This window comes from Cupressus sempervirens, chromosome 10, assembly GCF_028749045.1.
Source record: "Cupressus sempervirens isolate cs-2001-9-10 chromosome 10, ASM2874904v1, whole genome shotgun sequence".
NCBI classification, from domain to species: Eukaryota; Viridiplantae; Streptophyta; class Pinopsida; order Cupressales; family Cupressaceae; genus Cupressus; species Cupressus sempervirens.
Genome location: NC_143127.1, coordinates 337,924,638 through 337,948,023, shown reverse-complemented (window position 1 = coordinate 337,948,023; position 23,386 = coordinate 337,924,638).

Sequence of the window (23,386 nt, the reverse complement as noted above, 5' to 3'; positions counted from 1 at the left end):
ATTAACTACTATTTTGTTAGAGAAATTACCCCATGATTGATAATGTGCTTAGAAAAATAAAAGCAATGTGGGTAATCAGTTTTGAAATCTTGAGAAAGTTTTCCATTAGAACTACTTGCCTTAAAGGGACCTACTCCTACTCAATAATCTCCAACCAAACTCTAAAATTCTTAGGGAAGTAACCAATTACTAAAGTAAGATTCCAGTTGAACCTAAAATGTTGAAAAAGATGCTAGCAATGTATTTGTAAAGGGGAAAATAATAAACCAATGATGAGCTTTATTAAGATTGGGTACCAAAACCCTAAGAAAAAACTTCCTCGAATAAATTGTAAGTATTATGGGAATAAAGGAGTTTGTAGAAAAAAATTATGGGGGAGTTAAGAAAGGTATATGATATTAATTAAGTTGTAAGTATACTCCTTACAATAGTCCCATAACAAAAACCTTGTAAAGATCAAAAAAATCCAATAGGGAAACCAATAATAATAACTAAGAACAAAGCTCTCGATATGCAAGCATAGATCCATTTACACCATTTTTTTATAAATCCAAATATTTTAAGGAATTTGATCAAAATAGATCAGTTGGGTATATCATATTCATTCATTATAATCAATATGATTGTAAATGATGGAATTTGGTTCTCTTTGACTGAATGTAATGATTTATGTGCTACCAAAGCCCCTTCCATAGTTTCCTTTGCTAGAAAAAAGCCACCTTTTTCTAGAGAAATTATTCTCCAAATTATAGGTTGGAGACATTGATAAATGGCTTTGGTGAAGATTTTATAAAAGACATTGCAAAGGGAGATAAGCTAGAAATTAGAAAAGTTTGAAGATCACATTTTTTGGGTTTGTAGCATTAAATTTTTTGAGCATAGCCAATTTTCCCTGTGAATAATCCATTGCTAATACAAAATCTAAACTGTTAACATCCCAAAGATTTTGAAAAAATAAAGTAGTAAATTTATTAGGACCTAGGGCCTTATCTAGAGGTAACGAAAATACTATCTTGTGAACTTGTTGATGGGTAAATGGAGCTAGTAGAGTTTCATTATCTTGTAGTGTGATGATTCGAGGAATAGAATCAAGAAGCTCCTATTCTCTAGAATTTTTTAAGGTAACTCTTGATGGAGGATCTAAAAGATTTTTGAATAAATTAACCACCTTGTGGTGAATACCATGCACATCAACTATAAGATTACCTAAGGATAATTCCTCAATGTTGAAGATTTTGTCCACTTCACTTCTTTGTTCCAAAGATGCAAGGATTTTTTTGTTTGTTTCTATTACCCTCTTTTAACCATAATTAACTAGATTTTTGTTGCCAAATTTTTTCTTCCTACTACATAATTCTACCCCTTCTCCCTACAAGTCAATTTTGTTTAGTAAATGTGAGAAAATCTAAATCATATTTTAGTATGTGCTCATTAATTTGTTTCAACTCTTGTTGCACAAACTCCTTTCGAGAGAAAATTTATTTGAATACTGTTGGTACCTGTATAGACCTCGTATTTTAAATTTTAGTTTTAGATTTGGAACCTCTTTGAACTAAATTCAAAAGTGGTTTGAAGCAGATCAAAGTGGTTCAAAGTAGTTCAATTTCTCATGTAAGTTCAATGGCTTATCCTGATTCATCCTATTCAATATATTTCAAAGTTTATAGAATGGAAGCTCAAAGGTTTAGATATGTAATTCATTGTCTTTGGCTTAGTGATTCATTCCTAGTTCAAAAATATAGTGGTTTAGAGTCCAGAAAGACTTTGGAGATGTTTTGTACATTGCTATGACAAATTCCAAGGAAATATATACCTACTTCTAGATCATATACCATGAGAATCCAATTCAAAGTGGATATTGTTGATCAAATTAATAAGATTGACAATTGAGTGTCAACACACTTAACCATTTTCAGTATACATGCCAAGCACACAATATGAGCCGAGTCATAGTTAGTATTGAGCAAACTATAGTTGATGTCAAGCAGAACACATTTCAATATATGCCAAGCTATACATAATTCAACATGTGCTGAGTAGATCAGAAGATAGTTTGTGCTGACATTGTGAAGTTAATAGAAGCCGAGCGATTCAAGAATTCTATAGGAGCCGAGTAACACAAGAAACATAGTAGATGCTAGGCAATCCAGAATAGATGGTGTTAAGCATTAGTATTACTTCATGTGTTGAGCAACACATGATTAGCATAAGAGTTTGTGCCAATACAAACCAAGATGTAAAACGGTTATGCATGACTCATGAAAGGATAAGGAGAAAAGATCAAATCCTTCCATTTACCTATGCGATCCTCATGCAGCCAATCAAAAAATTGGAATTGCATGCAGCCAATGGGTGAATTTCTAGGGTTTGAGAGGGAACTTTTTATCCAAGGATGCATAATGACCCACTAATCTTTATAAAGGAGTCTTGATGCCATTGAACGAGAGTTGGAATGAAGAAGGAATAGTAGAGCCTTTTATTCAGGTCATTGCAGAGCATTGGTGTCAAAGATTTAGTGGAAAGGACAACATTTACACATCTAGTTGATCAGAACAGAAAAAGGAACACAATTAATAGATTAGATCTAGCAAAGATCAGGAATAGACGATTAGATCAAGAGCCTCAGATCAGCATTAGAGATTGCATTAGTTCAGGTGTATTATTTTAATACTCTCTTGCAATTGTATTAGGAATTTGGAAATCCTATTGAGTTAGGTAGGTTTAACAGCCTTACGTAAATCCTTTAACAGGGTGGCATTCTAAGTTGAATGTTCTTTCCCTCTAACAAGGCACACTCCTAATAGGGTGTAGAAATCCTTTAATAGGGTCACATTTAATAGTGTGTTGAAGCCTTTAATAGGGCAGGCCTTTAACAAGGCAAAACATCAAAAGTGGTTGAAATCAATTTCTGCAGTAATTTCGTGGGTATCATCCCCACCTCAATTTTACCTTCTTATTCCTGGAGGGTTTTTGGGTCACTAAAATCTCAAGTGTTATGTGGTGATGCATGTTTGTCTCTTATGGTTTTTTAATGTTTATATGCATGCATGTTAATTTTAGTTATATGTTATTAAGGGTTTTAAAGTGGATTAAAAGCTAGTACTTCTAATTCACCCCCCACCCTCTCAGAAGATCTCTTCCAATTAAGAAATTTCAACAATTGGTATTAGAGCTAAGTTCTCTCAAGGAAAAGCCTAACATCTTGGAGGAAAAGATCTGAAGATGGAAGTCTTCAAACTTGGGAAGATCATTGAGAACTAGGTGATAGATGTGCATCTTGCTCTACATAAGGTAGAGGAAGCTAGAGAGGAATTAAGAAAATCCTTAAAAAGAAGGAAGGAAATAGCTATAGCTGAAAATGATATTCACTACAAGGAGATTGACACCACACAAGTATTTGCCAAAGGAGATTTCAAAGAATTTGATGCAGTAATAGCAGAACTGATGGAGAAAAATTGAGCTCAAGGAGAAGAGATAAGAACTCTTAAGATAGAGCATGAATCACAGGCCATGATGCTATGTGAAATCACTGAACAAAAGGAAAGAGTAGTTGAGGATAGAGTCATGATAGAAGATGAAAAAAGAAATCTTGCAAATAGACTTGAAGAGAAAAGGATCTCAAACATGCAGATGGATACACTTGGCCAAATGATGAACCTTCATCATGAACTCAATATGAAATATATTGAGATCTCTACTTTGAGGATGCAGAATGAACAAGTGCAAAATGAATTAAACAAAGAAAAAGAAATAACAAAAAATCTCAAAAAGTCAAGTGAAGCCATCAAGTACTTTGAACAGTTGTTGAAATCCCCAAGATTAGCCCATGATACATCAGCACTTGGATATAATAGCACTGAAGTTGGAGAATCATCAAAGAGTGTTGATTAACAAAGTGAAAATGGTAAGGATTCTAAACCCACTTGTCATTACTATAATAAAAGGGGGCATACTACTAACGTTTGTAGGAGTAGAAGGATCAATCAGCCAAACACACCCAAAAGCAAGGGTTACTATCACACGTGCAACATGCAAGGACATATGACACAAGATTGCAGATCTAAAGTCATGAGAACACAAAGATTTGATGGACATTGCCATAATTGCAACAAGTATGGACATAGAGACTTTGAATGTAGATCAAAGCCTATGTGGACACCAAATCAGCATGTAAGAAGGGACAACTATGAACACCATTACAATTGGGACTAAAATACAATTCAAAGTTGTCACTATTGTCAAGAGTATGGACATATACCCGAGAACTGCATAACAACACATTTCAAGGGAAACTATAAAAGGTGGTTGAACCAAACTACTTGCTTCAGTTTCTTGAAAACTAGACATGTTAGCATAAATTGTCCGACAAAGGCCAAGGCACCCAAGATTGAAGTAAATAAGGGTAAAGAAAAGATTGATGTGGAACACATTAGAACAAACATGAAGAAGACATGGTAGAAAAAGGATGAATCAAGTACATCTAATGGAAGGGTCACTTCACCCATGATGTCAAGTGATGATTTCTCATCTAATTAATCACAAGATGAGCCTACGGGGCTGTTACATAGAAGGAAGTATCATACATCAGCCCTAAACCATGAAGAAGCACTGTAAAGTATAAATCTACATGAGACAAGATGCCAAGACAAACAATTTAAATGATGATGCCGAGTGAAACTACAGTGGTGGTTGAGTTATTAACAAAGTTAGTAGATGCCGAGTGAGAACAACTTTCGAGTCGATGTCGAGTTGAAAAACCTTTGGAAGCTGAGTGACAAGTAAAGGTACCAAAATGCATTAAATGCAAGGTTTTTGAGTTGCTTAAAGGTGAAAATCAATTCATTTTTAGCCATTCAAATGAAGAGCAATTACCAAGAGCATGACTGAGCAATTTTCAAGCTTTCATCTAGCAATTTATAGTGATTCAACATCTACCCAAGCAATCTAAGCATTTAACCAGGCATTTCTTTCAGGTGCCGAGTTTTACAGTTTGTGAAGTTTGCTTTAATCGTCAAACCCTAGTTCAGTTAAAATGGCATCTAGTTCAAAGATGACCCAAGGGAAAGAGAGCCATGAGATTCAACATTTTAGTAACAAGGTTAAGCAACCAAAGTTTAGGCCCATACCAGAAGTTGCATATAAAAATGATCCCACTGGTGCCCTATCTGCCATCCTTGAAAAAGATGTTATGGTTCAAGATGTGCGAAAGTTTTATAATTGCAAAATAGCAGCCATAGGAGACTTGGAAATCTTTAATGCCTTTGAAAAACTTTGTGACAATGGTATACTGAAAGATGAGTTTTCTATCATAGAGAAGAAGGGTTTACCCAAATCCCTAGTTTTTCCAATCGTATTCAAAATTGAGTGGATACGCATAATACTTAGCAGAATCCATGATGGATCATTCTAGTTAGAGCAAGGACTAGTCAAGATTACCAAGAAGATGGTTCATAGGGTTATAGGATTTCCAACCCTAGATCGGCCCGAGACATTGAGAAGTGAAAAGAAGGAAACAATTGAGAAGAACATAGGTGAAAAATAGAACAATAGAGGCATGACCATAGACACCATAACTGATCCCCTTCTAGACTTTTCTATAAGGATCATATCACACAAGTTTTATCAATCCACCAGGTTGAATAGTGTACCCAGCATAGCAGTGGATGTGGCATATAAGCTTGTAAAGAAAGACCACACCTATGACCTTACAGAGCTCATGTTGCAGCAGATTAATGAAAATCTTGGAGCTATAAAAAAATCCAAGGGTGCACAATGTAAATTTGGGTAAGTGCTAGTTTGTATGTTCTTCTATGTGATGAAGGAATTCCCTTCATTTGGTAAAGTCAACTGGAATCAAAATAAAACCATTTGTGATCAAATAAATGATTTCATTGCACAAATGGGGGATAGCTTTAATAATCAAATGTCTATCTATTTTGATGATTTCAAGATTGCAATGAAGAAAAGAATGAGGATACTAGTCTCACTGGTAGAAAAGCATGTAAATGACATATGTTTTCTGGTTGACATTGATTATACTTACATTCAAGTAGTCCTTCCAAGAATAAGATGTCTTAGACCATTGGTATATGAGCTTTATATTGACAAAGCTTCTACAGCCATCACAACATTACTTGCAAAAGAAATGGACAAATCTGCAAAGGCGTTTGGAACATATGATATTGTCAAATCAAGAGTTGTTACAAAACTCAAGATAGCCACAATAGTAAAGAAAAAGGAAAAGTTAGTAAAGAAAATAAAGAAGAAGTTTGGTGTTGGGGAAACAAGTGCAACAGATGAAGCAAAGGAGATTAGTGATGGAGAAGAAGAAGGTGATGATGAGAATGATGAGGATGAACCAGAACAAGGGCCACTTGAATTGTCACAAGGCCAAGGTGAAGACAAAGATGAGAGTGCTAAGGAAGCAAAAACCAAGGAAGCACCCATCAAAGGAAAAGTCATCAAAAGGAAGGTAAAGACACCTCCTACTTCTCAATTCTCACCAAATAAAGTTGCAGTGCAAACACCCAAAAAGCCAACAACCAGAGCTAGAATAAGAGCCTCTACACAAAAGGCCAAAGTGGAAGCTACAAAGAAGAAGAAGATAGTCAAGAAGACACAAGAAGAGCCAAGGAAAAGGAAAAGATATGTAGCTCAACCTGATACTGATGAAGAAGATCAGACTAAAAAGATAAGTCATCCTCCTAAGTCTTTAGTTGATATATTATGTGAGAAGATTAGGAATGGAGACTTAAGTGAAATGAAAAAGATTGATTTCAATAAGTACAATAGAGAGGAACAAAATAGTATAGAAGAATTAGTCTATGCATTAATAGCATAGTTCAAGTATACACCTCTTGAACTAGATGGACAATTGCCAAAGGAGTTGTCTAAAATTGTAGAAGATAGATGGCATTTTTGTCTGAAAATGGAGAAGGAGATGAGGGAATCAACCCTAGCAAGCATACTGCCTGATTTGACTAATGAGTAGATAACTCAAGTAGTCAAAAGGCATAACACTAGGGTTACACCTAAGTATAGGGCATTCTCCATTCTCCAAAATAAAATGGAAGAAGTTGTACAGAGAACCACAAGAGCTTGGAAGAACTTGTACAAGAAAATTGAAGATGTCCTTGAAGAGGAGTACAAAGAAGAAGTTGTTGCTAAACCAAAGGAAACAAGGAAGAGGATAGATGAAAACACAAAAGTAGAGAAAAAGGTTGAAGAAGTGGAAAACAAGGAAGAGAGAGTAGGAAGGAAAAGATGAAGACAAGGGTACCGATGAGTAGCAAAGTGTGCAAGACACACAACTTCCACCTCCTAGTCCTCCTTGCTCTACTACCACACCTGTAGAAATCATAAATATTAAGGATGTTGTTGACACCTCATGTCAAAACATCAATCTATTAACTGCAGAGGATCTCCCTAAGATCCTTGACCAAACAACTGTACAAACATAATTGTGTACAAGTCCCATATTGGTCAGTGTAGATGATCTCCAAAAGTTAGTAGATAAACTTAAAGAAGCCAAGGTGTCACAAGTAGAACCACCTCAAATCATTCAAACTACTAGACCTTCATTTCTACCACCTCCTTCACCACCAAGAATAGCCACATAAGCTCATTAGGAGTAGAGTGCAACAATAGAGGAAGTCATAGGTATAATAGTATAGAAAACAATTACACCTCCAGTAGTAATGACACAACAAGAAGAAGCCAAGCAAGAAGAAGAGGATAAAGAAGAAACACAGGATAGGGAGGAGTCGACAATACAAACTTTGGTTGAATTGCCAAAAATAGGAACTCCTACCAAACCCATTTAGAAGCCGAGTACTAAAATGATGACCTTACATCTTAGTAGACCAAGCTCAAGTTCTACCAGGGTAGCCATGACCATTCATTATGGCATTCCTGAGCTTAATGAAGAAATTAAAATACCCTATTATGATTCAAGCACTTTAATTGAAGAAAAGATGAATGAGATACAAAATGCATTGGATAAGAGAAGGAGGCAAGAGGCAATGAATGAGATCAAAGATATATTCAAGGATGCCTTTAGCCTACAACCTCCAGATTCAAGAAAGCCAATCCTTGAGAAATTATCTGATATAGTTGATCAAGTGAATAATGAAGACCATGATACAAATGCAAAATTTATGGAATGGTTAGAAAAGAAGTTTTCAAGGCAAGGACAGCCAAAAGATAGCTAATAACATAATTTTGGGATAGGTTGACCTATCTAAGAAATTGGATAATGTAAAGATTGTGTTAAGGAATATCTTTTCCCTTTATAGAAAATTGTGTGATTTTTCCCGGTTCACACAAGAAATAAATCCAAAAGTTTTGAACCTTGAAAGCAAACTTAAGCTCTCCAGCTTGCAACTACCCTCAAATCCTACACAAAGTGAAAAGAATTTTCCTCAAACACTTCACACTCAGAGGGAATTAGCTACATTATCAGCAGAAGAGGGCACTATTAAAGAAAAACTGATGTAGATACAAGCCTCAATCACTCCTCACTTGGAAGTATTACACAAGGAGAAAATGTATGCAAAAATAGTCCTGAAAAAAGATCCAAATATTTCTACTCATGAAAGACTAATTGATCTAGTAGGAGATCTTGCAATCCAACACAAGTCATTGAATATTGCATTGAATAACTAGGATGCAACTCTCAAAATTCTCCTTGAGGTAAATAAAACATTTTTGGCCAAGCATGGAATTACCATTTAGGACCCTTTGATATCAGTTTCAAAAAGGGGGAGATAATATTGTTGTTATTCTAAGGGGGAGATAATATTATAAAAGGGAGAAGATAAGAAGATAACAGGATCAGAAACAAAGGATATTAGGCACAATGGCACAAGACATAAGAATTCATGACATGTCAAGGTATAATCAAGTTAGGGGGAGTCATAAGGTATACTATTGTTCACAATATCTTTTTGAAAATTTGAAAGTGAAGAATGTACACATAAGGTTTAGATCATGAATGATCAATTAAGTGTTTTTTTTGATACTCATGTCAAAGGGGGAGATTATTGATCAAATTAATAAGATTGACAATTGAGTGTCAACACACTTAACCATTTTCAGTATACATGTCGAGCACAATATATGAGTTGAGTCATAGTTAGTGCCAAGCAAACTACAATCGATGTTGAGTAGAACACATTTCAGTATATGCCAAGCTATACATAATTCAACATAAGTTGAGTAGATCAGAAGATAGTTTGTGCAAAACATTGTGAAGTTAATAGAAGCCGAGTGATTCAGGAATTCTATAGGAGCCAAGTAATGCAGGAAACACAATAGATGCCAGGAAATCTAGAATAGATGGTGCCGAGCATCATTATTACTTCATGTGTCAAGCAACGTAGGATTAGCATAAGAGTTTGTGCCAATACAAACCAAGATGTAAAATTGTTATGCATGACTCATGATAGGATAAGGAGATAAGATTAAATCCTTCCATTTACCTAAGCAATCCTCATGCAGCCAATCAAAAATTTGGAATTGCATGCAACCAATGGGTGAATTTCTAGGGTTTGAGTAGGAACTTTTTATCCAAGGATGCATAACAATCCACTAATCTTTATACGGGAGTCCTGATGCCATTGAACAAGAGTTGGAATGAAGAAGGAACAAAAGAGCCTTTTATTAAGGTCATTGCAAAGCATTGGTGTCAAAGATTTAGTGGAAAGGACATCATTTACACATCTAGTTGATCAGAACAGAACAAGGAACACAATCAATAGATCAGATCTAGCAGAGATCAGGAATAGATGAGTAGATCAAGAGCCTGAGATCAGCATTAGAGATTGCATTAGTTCAGGTGTATTATTTTAATACTCTCTTATAATTGTATTAGGAATTTGGAAATCCTATTGAGTTAGGTAGGTTTAACAGCCTTATGTAAATCCTTTAATAGGGTGGCATTCTAAGTTGAATGTTCTTAAGTCCTCTAACAAGGCACACTCCTAACAGGGTGTAGAAATCCTTTAACAAGGTCACATTTAACAGTGTGTTGAAGCCTTTAATAAGGCAAGCCTTTATATAGGGAAAACCATCAGAAGTGGTTGAAATGAATTGCTGCAATAATTTCATGGGCATCATCCCCACCCTAGTTTTACCTTCTTATTCCTGGAGGGTTTTTGGGTCACCAAAATCTCAAGTGTTATGTGGTGATGCATGTTTGTCTCTTATGATTGTTTAATGTTTATATGCATGGATGTTAATTTTAGTTATATGTTATTAAGGGTTTTAAAGTGGATAAAAAGCTAGTGCTTCTAATTCACCCCCACTCTGAAAAGATCTCTTCCCATTAAGACATTCCAACAGATATTCTTCGAAAGAAGATAGTAAGTGATTTCTCTATCCTCCTAATGTTAAAGACATACAAGTTATTGGAGATTATTCTTTCATAGTTTCTATTTTATATCTGCATCCATTGGAGTTTCAATGAAAATTTGGGCTTAGTTAAGAGGTTATGCCAAATGGATAATTCAGTAATTTAAGGGAAATATCAATGTTGAACCCCCAATCTTGGTAGGGTAATGATAGTAGACATTTGATAAATAATTGATAGGCACTTTCTTATACATGCTAGTCCTGATGGAGGGTCCCCATCTATTATCAGATTGATCTCATGAATTACTATGAAAGTCAAGGCCTGACCTTTGACCTAGATGGGGTCTAGAGAATGACACACGAGTATTTGAAAAAACACATGTGGTTCTATATGATTTTAAGATCATGCATAGGGATTCTTCTAGGATATGGTCAAGGATGAGATTCATAGGCTCATCCCAAATGGAGATACATATAAGAGTAGTGCAACTAATAAAAAGAATGTATAATGGAGTTCCCAAAACATTGTTGAGTTAGACCGGCCCATGAGAATTGCCTTTTTTTTCACATTGACCATATTATCTTTCAAAGGGAAATTACTCATAAAGAAATTTCAATATAATGACTCCAATGATGAATATCAAGGATAACCTAATAATCTCCCCATGGTGAACTTGAAAGAATCATCCTTGCATAGCACAATACACGTCCATGGTCACTATGGAGGAACCAAGGAAGCATGCAAACCATTTAACTAAATGTTAATATGGTCATGGCTTATGGAAATATAGATACCAAAGTCAAATATAGATAGATGTTGGTAAACAAAAGAAAACACAAGACAATCTTTTGCTAAGATGCCATGGGAAGGCACAATGTGCAAGGCATAGCTATTGGAGGTGACAAATGTCAATGATAGGAACATCACCTATAGTTCCTCATAGCCTTACTATCACATGATGGGAATATATGAATATATTTTAGGTTGTGAAAAATTTGATAGAATTGTTTAAAAGTGATAACTAGACACTTGCATATATTAGGCTCACCAAGGAGAGGACAATAGAGGCACAAGCATCTAAGGACCCACATACATGTGTAAGATATTTGATTGAATTTCGAATTGTATATGAATGAATTTGGTCATGAGCTCTTAAAGGTACAAAAGGAAGTGATGCACACTCTCCATTGACAAAATTAGATTGAACACTACAAAAAAGACCCACAAAGTCATACACCATGCATGTACACAATTATAGATTCATTCCAACATACAACTATCTACAATAGTGGGCCATGTTAGAATTAGAGTAAAAACTACGTTCTAATGGTTTTGAAGCAAAACATATACATCTTGGGGAGATCTCATAAAGTATTTGATAGAGAAATTTGAACAAATTATTTGACTTGAGAGGCAGTCACACTCATGAAACAGTTTAAGTCAAGATCTTGGCAAGAGGCATAAAGCTCTCCAATAAGGAGAATTGGGTCTACAAGCGATGCTAAGTTCCTATGCAGACCATGTCATGTAGAGATTGATTGAATTAGTATGGAGTCTAGGAGTTTTTTCCAGGTTGGATAAAGGTTCAAGTCATGTTATCTTCTCCACAGTATAGAAAGATTTAGATTGAAGTATAGCCACATGTCAAAAACATATGAAGATGCCAACGATCAACATATGTATATTGTAGATGTCATGTATTCACATAGTTATAAAACAATGTTTGTAATGATATAAACATTTGGGGGCAAGGAGATAAGTAAGATTCTAGTTCCCAAGAATCAGTTGCCATAACCGTTTAATAGTTTTCAAGTCCTTTATAATATGCAGAAGATAACAAAAGAATGGTTCATAACAAAAGAATGGTTCTAGTTTTTTTGAATTTTTGCTAGGGAGACTTTGAGCGACAACCGAATAAGGGGCTGTTAATATAAGGAGAGAAGGGAAGCTTTTTTCAAATAGTGTTTTTTGTGTGTATCAAACAACAAAGTTTGTTTTATTTTGTTGTGTTCAGAGAAGGAGTATTTTAGTGCATCTTAACTTTGAGTTTATGTATTAAATTCCTGATCAATGTTGATTAATGAATAATCTTGGTTATCTCCAAATGTAGTTTGGTATATATGATTACTGTCAGAGTTTTATTTTGGACATTGTGCTTTAGTTATTTGTGTGTTTAGAAATCATTTATCTTTTTGTCTATGTTAATTATGTAATGCAGTGTTTTGGTAAATGAACTTTGTGTTGTTCACTATTCATTTCCTTTCAATCAATTAGTCTTTTTGCATCCATGTCGTGTTTATGAATAGATGTTAAAAGCATTATGAACCTTTCCTGCTTTTAGGCTAAAAGCATTATCAATCATAGTGTAGTTGATTTATTGTAAATCTTACACAAGGAGTTATACCTAGGTAAATTCAAAGGACACTTACAAATTTTCAATAGTGAAGTGACCCAACTATTACTATTGATTTAGTCTTCCTTTCTGGGCATTTTGGAGTTAAATTGTATCTATTTCTTTGGAGGAAAATCTATCCACAAATAGATTTTTGGCGACTCTAATAGGGAATCTAGAAACAAAGATCTATGTCTATAATTTTTTCCTTAGTTTTATGATTATCTCTATGCACAGGAGATTGGTAACTCTATATAAAAACCATGCTGAATACAAAAGTCATGAGAAGGCCAAATCCCACTCTCAAGGAACTTTATTTGATGGAGGATAAAATGTTTCATGAATTCATGGATAGCTATAAGGAAATAATTTCCTGAGCTATTAGGAATAATACAAGCTTGGAAGATGATGCCATGTCTTGGCTATTGTGGAGAAGCCTTTATCTTAGATTCTAAAAGTTGAAAGAGTTAGAAGAAAAGAGCATAGTGTTGTAATTATATCAAAAAAGGTATCATAGCTAAACAAAGAGTTGAAGGTTGATGAAGAAGAAGCTCTAGTTATCTCAATTTCATCAGTTTATGTCAGTCACCTCATCATGAATGAACAAGAAGTCCAATAAGATTTACTTCAGCCTCCTGCTGACCTATTTTTGAAGGATGAGAATATTAGTGAAAACAAAGAGAAAGAAATAAATCTTAAATCTAACTTCTAGCTAGTGGATAGCCCATTGGAAATGTTAAATGTTGCCCTTCTTAACGAAGAAGAAGAAAGGTTTCAAAATCAAGAGAATCCCTCGACTAAGTAAGGTTCAATTATTGATCTAGATCTGGTTGAAAGTAAAGAGCTAAAATCTTTTCCACCATGCATAGAAGATGAGAAAGGAGAAGATTCTCCTCTTGTCTTTGAAAATATAGAATCATTGGCTGAATATGAAACTGATAAGTTTCAGCATGAAACCTTCATTAAAAGTGGAAAGACTACTGAAGTAGAGATAGATTTTCTCACCATAGATTTGGGCAATTTTCAAGAAGATGATCATCTTGTACTTCCAATGGAAGCAGTCTAGTTTCAACCAAACACATTAGCAAAAAAAGAGATTGAATAAAATTCTAAAAAGCTGGAAGATAGAGTCATATGAAGTAAGCCCAACCCACTATTCTTGCCAATGGGGTTTTGTGAAAATATTGCTATTAGAGAAAATTCTTTGTTTGAGATTTATGATTCACCATTAAGTGATGAAAATCCATTATTTTCTCTCATATTAGAAAATAATAAAAATTTTATGGAAGGAGGGAAGGTTGGAGTTAGTCCTCATCCTATGGGTAACTCAGTTGAGTTATTGGATGACACTCTCCTCTACAAAGAAGAAAAATACATCATATACAGATTTTTATCATCTCTTGGGCAAAGAGATTCCTCTTTGAGAAATCCAAGTATGAATATAAAATAGATAGAATATAAGAGGTTTTTTGGTGATTCATTTCATTCTTTTGGGTGTGACTCTACCGAAGATAATGTTGTGAAATCTGAGGATGCATTGGGAGGAATGAAAGATCAGATATTTTACATATTTGATGATATCCCGATTCTTCATAGAGTTGAAGTAAATATTTATAATAAATTTGATCCCATAATGGATGAATTCTCTCTATTTGATAATGTGAAACATGATTCACACAATCATGGAAATAAGTAGGTCATAATTGTAGAATATGGTCAGGAGGCTAATGAGAAATTTCCTAAATATTGTTCTCCTCAATTCGAGACCTTTCTTAATTTGAAAGATAGTATAGAAAAACCATTTGAAGATGAAGAGTGCTATGATGAGTTATGGTTGTTTGGAAAGAAGTACTTGGTAAACATATTTATATGTGCCTTTAGCTTGAGGTTGGGCATTGAAGAGGTTGCCATTAGGCAGTGGTCTAGAGCTACTCCATTAAGGCACAACCTATTGTTCAGGAAGGTTCCTACTTCTCCCAACTAGAAATGGATTCACGTAACTTTTTATTACTTCTAATTCCTATGGTAGGCTCTATTCCTACATTTGTATATATTTTTAAAAAATTTTCTTTTGGTGTGTGTGTTGTTAGTTTGAATAATGTGCAAGTTTTACACTTGCAGGTAGTTTAGCATTTTCCGGTTGGCTTTGCCCTGCTCTCCTCTGCCCTTATGCAAACAACTCCCAGTTTTCCTTTTATTGGTGATCCTATCACATAAGGGATAAGGAACTTTTATTTTTCCAAATATTTTTGGAGTTCTTTGTTTTTGAGTCAAAAATAGTCCCACAGTTAGAGCCCCTATTGGTACCCAAATAGGCCATGTATTTAAAATTTTAGTTTTAGGTTTCATACTTCTTTGAACTGAATTCAAAAGTGGTTCAATTTATCATGTAGGTTAAATGGCTTATCCTAATTCATCTTGGTTTAATACATTTCAAAGTTCACAGAATTGAAGCTCAAATATTTAGATGTGTAATTCATTGGCTTGGGTTTAGTGATTCATTCTCAGTTTAGAAATATAGTAGTTTAGAGTCTAGAAAGACTTTGGAAATGTGTTGTACATTGATATGAAAAATTCAAAGGTAATATATACCTACTCCTAGATTATATATATGAGAATCCAATTCAGAGTGGTTATTCTGAGTAAGAAAATAGTAAGTGATATTTTTGTCCTCCTAATATCAAAGACATATAAGTTATCAAAGATTATTCTTTCATAGTTGCTATTGTATCTCTGCATCCATGGGAGATTCAATGAAAATTTGGGCTTAATTAATAGGTTATGCCAAATGGATAGTTTAGTAATTTAGGGTAAATATCAATGTTGAACCCCCAATCCTAGTAGGGGAATGATAGTAGACATTTGATAAATTGTGGACAAGTACTTTCTTAGACATGTCGGTACTTATGGAGAGTCACCATCTATTTTGAGATTGATCTCATGAATTACTAAGAAATTCAAGGTTGGACCTTTGATCTGGATGGGTTCTAGAGAATGACACATAAGTTTTTTGACAAAAAGCATGCAGTTCTATATGCTTAGAAGATCATGCATAGGGATTATTTTAAGCTATGGTCAAGGATGAGATTCATAGGCTCATCCCAAATAGAGATACAAATAAGAGTAGTGGAACTAATCAAAATAATCCATAATGGAGTTCCCAAAATATTGTCAGGTTAGATTGCCCCATGAGAATTACCTTTTTTTTGCATTGACCATATTAACATTGAAAGGGAGATGACTCACAATGTAATTTCAATGTAATGAATCCAATGTCAAATATTAAGGATAACTTAATAATCTCCCCATGGTGAACTTGAAAGAATCATCCTTGTGTAGTACAATATGTCATGGTTACTATGCAGGTGCCAAGGAAGCATGTGAACCATTTGACAAAAGAAAACACAAGACAATCTTTTCATAAGATGTCACAGGAAGGCACAATGTGCAATACATAGCTATTGGAGGTGATAGATGTCAATGTAAGGAACATCACCTATAGTTCCATACAACCTCATTATCACACAATGATAATATATGGATATAGTTCAATTTGCAAACAATTTGATAGAATGCTTTAAAAGTGATAACTAGACACATGCATATATTGGGCTCACCAAGGAGAGGACAACAAAGGCACAAACATCTAAGGACCTGTATACATGTGTAAGCTATTTGACTAAATATCTAATTGTATATGAATGAATGTGGTCATAAGATCTTTAAGGTGCAAAAGGAAGTGACACACACTCTCTATTGACAAAATTAGATCGAACACTACAAGCAAGACCCGCAAAGTTATACACCATGCATGCACATAATTCATGATTCATTCCAACATACAACTATCTACAATAGTGGGCCATGTTGAAATTAGAGTAATAATTCATTCTAATGGTTTTGAAGAAAAACATTTACATTTTGGGGAGATCTCAAAAAGTATTCAATAGAGAAAGTTGGACAAAGTATTTGACTTGAGAGGAAATCATAGTCACAAAATGGTTTAAGTTGGGTTCTCAGCAAGAGGCATAAAGCTCTCCAATAAGGAGCATCAGCTCTGGAGGTGATGTAGAGTTCCTATGTAGACCATGTTAGGTAGAGATTGATTGAATTAGTATGGATTCTAGTTGTTTTGTCCAGGTTGGATAAAGGTTCAAGTCACATTATCTTCCCACACTATGGAATGATTTTGATTGAAGTATAGCCATGTGTCAAAAACTTCTAAATATACCAACTGTCAAGAGATGTATATTGTAGAGGTCTTGTATTCACATAGTTATAAAATAATTTTTATAATGATATAAACATTTGGGGGCAAGGAGATAGGTAAGTTTCTCATTCCCAAGAATCGGTTGCCACAATCATTTAGTACTTTTGAAGTCCTTTATAATATGCAAAAAGTAACAAAAGAATGATTCCAATTTTTCTAAACTTTTGTTGGGGAGAATTTGAGTGACAATAGAATAAAGGGTTGTGAGTATAGGGAGAGAAGGGAGGCTTTTTTAAGATAGTGGTTTTTGTGTGTAACAAACAACAAAGTCTGTCTTCTTTTACTATGTTCAGAGGAGTAGTATTTTAGTGCATCAAAACTTTGATTTTATGTATGAAATTCTTGATCAATGTTGACTTTTGCATTATGTTGGTTATCTTCGAATGTAGTTTGGTATATATGATTACTTTGATAGTTTTGTTTTTGACTTTGTACTTTATTTGTTTGTGTGTTTTGAAAGGATCATTCGTATTTCTCTCTATCTTCATTATTTAATGCAAAATTCCGGTAAATGAACTTTGTCTCATTTACTATTTATTTCCTTTTAGTCAGTTAGTCTTTTCGCATCTATGTCATGTTTACAGATAGATATTTGTAAAACTTTCTTGTTTTTAGGTTAAAAGCATTATCAATCACAATGTAGTTGATTTATTGTAAATCTTACATAGGGATTTGTACCTAGATAAATTTAGAGGGTGCTTATGCTTTTTCAATAGCAAAGAGACCCAACTATTAGTATTGATTTCATCTTCCTTTCTCTACATTTTGGAGTTAATTTGTATCTATTTCTTTTGAGGAAAATCTATTATATGTCCACTAAAAAATACATTGGCATTCCATTCCTTAATGTGCATTTTAACATATTACAATTCTTATTGAAATTAGAACATCATCATCCCCTTTAAAGGGGAATTGACCTGCCACCATCTAATTAAAGGAAGGAAATGTAGATATTAGGAACCAAATTCCTTTAAATTTGAAAGAAAAACTATGTTGTGGGAGTGTTTCTCGTCTAATTCTATCTGTAACTTATTGGATGGGAAAATGACCAGATCCAAAAAATGATAGGATTTTTGACAATAGTGAGAGTACTTAAATATTTCATTCATTATTAACGAGTCTATCCAACCTTTCAAAAATTTGTAAAAAATGTCCTATTTAATAGTTCATGTGAAAATTGTTGAAAAAATGTTTAGCCCTCCCCTTGAGATTCGTGAAAAGGGCGTAACCATCTCATATATACTATAAGTTGAGTGGTTGTATTGTGCACTTATAGATTAGTCTTTTGGTTTAATGAAACCCAACTCTAACAAGTGGTATCAGAGCTTGGTCAAAGGTTTGGATCCATAGACCTTTGGGTAACACTAAGGGGGATATTTTTGGAAAAATATTTAGTGCCCCCCTTGAGATTCATGACAAGGGCTTAACCACCTCTTGTGTACTATAAGTTGAGTAGTTTTATGAGACACTAACAGATTGGTCTTTCAATGTAATGGTAACCCTACTCTAACAAAAACAACATTATCTAGAGAAATATCTTGTAAATCATTATCTATGATGAAAGAGGAAAATTTTTCCATAACTTTAGTAGTGGTAAAATGCCTCTCTTTATGTCTTTCATCAGTTTGATAGTATTAAATTTTCCCCGTAGTATAACTTTTTGTTGGAATGTATTATATCTAGTGAGTGAGGAACTTCCACAACATCTTTTTTTCAATTTTGGCTAAGGGACCATAGACATTTATCATGCTAAATTAGGAATCAAAATTTTTATTAATCATTAATTCCTATCCAATCTATTGATTGAAAAGGTCCCCCACTATTGACTTAGGATCACATAGTGTCATCATTCCACCTAAAGTACTATGACATGTGTTATGCATAGATTTCCGTACTAACCATTGTGCTATTATTTTGTCATATGTTTCTAATAAGAGTTTGGTTTATTGTAACAAGACTATATCAATGTGTGAAGAATCAAGCTATAACTTGATTTTCCATCTTTTATCAAATTCATTAATGCCTCCAACATTCCATGATATGAGCTTCATTTCTCTTTAAGATTACACTTTTCCCTCCTCATAACTCTTTATGAAGTTTTGAATTTTTCCTCAAGCATAGACTGGATAACTTCTTATATCTATTGTTTAGCTTTCATACCTTTTGATTTCCTACCTCTTCTATTTAAAGTTTTCTTTCCTAGAGTATTTGTAGAGGGAGATTGATGAGGTGACAAAGTTTGAGATAAATAACACTAATAAGGATGCAAATTGTTTATTATAAGGTTCTTATTTATATCTAATATTGCATCAACACCCTCTTGGTGAAGCTCTATATCCATATTGTTAGGTTCAAAAACCTCATCACCTAGAAAATATTTGTGTGAAGAATTACAAAAATCCATACATTTAAAATATTTTTCAATACACGAGTCATAAGGAAATTGCAAAGGTATGCCATCCTTCTAGATTTGGTCTTACAAAATCAATGAACTACTCCATTAATGGTCATGTGTAACCTAAATGCATCCATTCCAGGGATAAATTTAGCGGAAAATGTTCGCCAATTTGTGAATTTCACTCACTAGGTACCCTAAATTTTGCAAAAAAAAGAGAACATTCCAGGTGCTCGTTTTACCCATGCTATGACAATTGGGTCCCATGATTAGACCAATCATGAATAATGACAATTTTTTCAATGAATTTTTGTGATGTCTTCACCAATAGAATTTATTCTTTTCATACTATACATTAAATATTTTCACCTACAATTTTTAAGCTTTGCCTTTATTGATAGTCATTTTCACCATTTTATGGTATAAATTTAAGTTAGGTTACAAGTTAAGTACATATATATGAAACATATCTCTCTTCTAGAGGGTTTCCTTAGAACTTTATGTTGACCCTATGGAAATTCATATTGTTAATTAGTGCCAAAACACTTATATTATCATGGAAGACAATACAACTCGAGCTACTAGATAGAATAGTGTTAACTGAGCTCTAGTGTAAACTATGTTAACAATGTTAACTGAGCTAACAAAGAGTAGTATCTACCAAGTTGACAATATCTAACAAGTTGTAGTGTCAATAGAGGATTTGGCTTCAAGTAGTGTCTACCAAGTTACCAATGTTGATCAAGTCATCTTCGCTTGCCAAGTGATTAATGCGAACCAAGTGCATAGTGTTAACTGAATTCCATAGTCGCCAAGTTCCACTATGTTTCCTAACTGTCAGCATATCATTTGAGTGGATAATTAGACCTGAGTATCAGCATTGAACTGACTTGGTAAATTATTGTTTGAAACTATTATGTAGCCAACTTATTAATGCAATTATTTTGGATAGATATAAATAGAAGTTACTTCATTTATTCAAATGGTGCATGTATTGAAGAACATTTATATAGAAGAAAATATGAAAGAGAAGAGTAATTAGAAGGCTACAAGTAGTTTACAGGAAAGGAAGAGACTCATCTATCATAGTCAGTAGATTAGTTTACATCAATGGATCTCATTTAGAAAATCAAGTTGCACAACAAAGATCAAGCCACTTATTCATCCTAACAAGTGCATTAGTCAAATCTTCTAATAGGGTGGACCTAATAGTCCTTGTAAAAATCTCTTAATCAAGTACATACTTGATTGTATTTTATAAATCCTTTAACAAGGTGGATCTAATAGTTCTTCTTACTCTTAACTAAGTAGATCACCATAAGTAATCAATTGTAAGCCCTAATAGTCCAACATTATTACTACAATACTGAAGCATTGTGGATGTCATCCCAACTCCAATTTTACCTTCTACTTAGAGGGTTTCTGGGTTATGAAATATTGTGTCAAAGTGTTATGGTGTTTTCTTTATGTTCCATTTATGCAAGTAGATTAGATAATATAATAAAGTTGGAATAAGTGAAAGAATTTTTAGGTGGTTCCTAATTCACCACCCCCCCACCCCCCCACCCCCCCTCAATCACTTGGTCATCATTACATTTACAACAATTGTTATAAGATATATAGTTCTCTTATGAAATGTTTAGCAACTTGAGAGAAAATATTAGGAAAAATGGAAGTGTACAAGTTAGAGAAAGCCATTGAGAATGAAAAACTCGATCTACACTTGACCATAAAAAAAATCAGGAAACTAAAGAATCAACTCTCTCATTCCCTTAAAAGAAGAAAAGAGTTATTAGTACAGGTGAATGCAAATAAATACAAAGAAGAAATAATTGAAGATGTTTGTAGAGAAATAATTTTAGATGAAGCAGATGTAGCTATAGAAGATCTACTTGGAAGGAACCTTATCCTGCAATAAGAAGTCAAAAAATTAAAAAGGGAGTAGGAAATTCATTCAGTCAAGATATGTGAAGTTAGGGAACAAAAGAAAAAAGCTAAAAATGATAAAGAGATGGAAGAAGAAGAAAAAATATTACTCAACACCAGACTAGAAGAAAAGGACAATGAAATCCACAAGCTTTCACTACATTAAGTAGATATGATAAATCAATTGAATAGTGCAAATCAAGAAGTCATCAATTTAAGGACATAAAATGATTGAATAAAAAATGATCTTAGAGTAGAAAAAGAAATGAATGAAAGAATGATGAGATTACAAGAAAGAATGGGTTAGTTGGTTGAACTATCTAAGAAAAGAGACAAACAAAAGTAGGATTGGGATACACTGAACAAGGAGAATCATCACAAAAAGGAGCTCAAAAGAAGAAAAGGCCTACATGTAATCATTGTGCAAAGTTAGTACATTCATCAAACAAATATTGGAGAAATGAAAAGTTAAAGTTTAATGGTAAATGTTACAGTTATAACAAGCCTGGTCATAGAGCAAGTGAATGCAAAGAAAAACCAAGGTTTGAAGGTAAGTGTTTTACTTGCAACAAACAAGGTCATAAATCTTTAGAGCCCAAAACCAAGAAATGGAATCCTACTAAACAACTTTCTAAAAAAATCTTTGGTTTGGATTACAACATGTGGTATAGATGTTAACTATGTGGTGAGTATAGACACATTGGTGAAAACTATATGAGGAATTACTTCACAAAAGGGACTCCTACCAAAAGATGCTATGTATGCAAAGAAGTTGGTCATCTATAAAAGAACTGTATGAATTGAGCTATAGTTGAAGATGAAAAGAAAACTAAAGCTAATGAGATCAAGACTCAAATGAAGCAACAAAAAGTGAGGAAATCTCCAGAGAGCTCAAGCTAGAATAGTGAAGTTGTTGACACCCAAGTCAATGAGTTGGGTGACGTATCCACCTTTGGATAAGCATTCAAGGAAACCATTGAAAAAACAAAACTAAAAGAAGATCTCACATTAGTTCCAATCAAGCAAAAAAGAAAGTTTAAATAATCATATCAAATGCATAGAGGAATAACTATTTTTACCAAGTTTAAGCCTTATCTAGGTAAGGTTGTGTCGTATGACTTAACCAAGTCATATGACCTAACTGAGATTTGTGATGAAAAGTTTATGCCAAGTTGGAGTTCAAATTTTTAATTGTGTTTCTTGAAAGATGAATGAGTGTCAAGTTCAACGTTCATCATCCAAGATTATTTCACCTATCATAGAATGTAGTATTAATGAGGCCCTAAAAGTTGAAATTATGATAAAAGGAGAAGTTGAAGGTTTATTCTTTCACTACAAATATAGAGATCAAAACTATGGAGAGCATTCTTTCAACTCCCAAGCATTCTTGAGAAAGATAAATTTTTGGGAAAGTTTAGCATCTAGAGTTCTTCTTCAACTAAATATTGTGGTAGCTTCATCAAGTATAAAGGTCAGGAAGGGTTCTAAGATGTTGGTCAAGAATGTAGATTTCAAAGAACCTAATTTCAAATTATACCTTGTAATTGCTAAAGAGAAGGATCCCAAGGGAGCACACTCGACCATCCTTCTAAAAGTATTCCTAAATAATGATGTAAGGTCATTTTAACACTATTCAATTCAAGAATTGGGTAATTTCAAGCTCAATCAAGCATTCAATGCATTGTGTGAGAATGGAGTGTTGAAACTAGAACACAAGCATCTAGAAGTTATGGGTTTGACCCACATCCTTCCTATGCCAAGTAACATTCAAGTGAAGTGGATCAAGTTTGTATTGTGTCAAGTCCATGAAATTACCTTTTGGCTCAAGAAACTAGTTCCAATCACCAAGAAGATGATCCATAAAATAAATGGTTACCTAATGATGGAGAAGTCTAAGGAAAAAAAAACCCTAGGATGCACAGAACTAGCTAAGCTAATCCTAGCTGAATGGTATGATAGCGGCATGAAGTTGAATAACATGAATGATGTGGAAATCAAGTTTAGAATTCATGTCATAGCTCACAAGATTTACAGCTCAAGCTGACCCAACAA